Source organism: Mus pahari, chromosome 8 (genome assembly GCF_900095145.1).
Source record: "Mus pahari chromosome 8, PAHARI_EIJ_v1.1, whole genome shotgun sequence".
NCBI classification, from domain to species: domain Eukaryota; kingdom Metazoa; phylum Chordata; class Mammalia; order Rodentia; family Muridae; genus Mus; species Mus pahari.
In genome coordinates this window covers 24,297,594-24,298,385 of record NC_034597.1, presented here as the reverse complement: position 1 = coordinate 24,298,385, position 792 = coordinate 24,297,594, and the positions used below count along the sequence as shown (strand labels likewise).

General features: G+C 48.7%; 1 protein-coding gene across 1 annotated transcript in view; it reads left to right on the top strand.

The window, feature by feature from the left end:
• Wdfy4 (WDFY family member 4) overlaps nucleotides 1–792 on the top strand; it is a 237,520-nt gene that overhangs the window by 175,754 nt on the left and 60,974 nt on the right. The gene's annotated exons all lie outside the window — the stretch shown is intronic.

Below are 792 nucleotides of genomic sequence, written 5' to 3'. Positions count from 1 at the left end.
GATGCACACAGCACTGAGCACACACTGGATGCACACAGCACTGAGCATCTACTGGATGCACACAGCACTGAGCACACACTGGATGCACACAACACTGAGCACATACTGGATGCACAGTGGATGTCTGGTCCTTTCCTATGCTTCTAAGCTCGTCTCGGGGGTTACACACACAGCTTAGCGTCACTGCGAGTGTGTTTCCTCCTTCCTAGGAAATAGCCTCCAGGTGGTTGTTTCTGGGTTGTTTTGAAGGTCAGTGGAAGGGTATCCCTGTCTCCAGTGAGCAGGGTAGTTGAGGGAGAAGCATTTATTGTCCAGTTTCTGGGTTCTCCCAGGAGAGTTAGAGCCTGCCATTTAAAGGATCTGGGAAGCTGTAGATTTTAGGGATTGAATCTCACTGTCTGTGGTGTATCTTTCTCTTTGTAGAGAAAAGCATCCTATATCCTTATATGTCATAGTAGAAAGGGACTCAGAGGTACTCATGTAAATCCCCTCTTTTTGGGATTTGAGGGCTGGAAAAACTTACTGATTACCAGGAGAAGCAAGCGGTGTTTATTGCTGGATGCCTAACTAATCATACATCCAAGTCTCTGACCTTTGGCCCCCCTTGTCCAGGTCTCAGACTCCTTGACTCTGCTCCCACCCCCGGGAATTCTCCTTCTATGATGCCACATCATCCCCAAGGCTCCTCCCACAACTGGAATTGTGGGATTCCTTCTTTCTAGTCTATTATATGAATGGATTGGAAGAGAAGGAAAGGAGAGGGGAGGGAGGGAGGGAAGGGAGGGAGGGAGG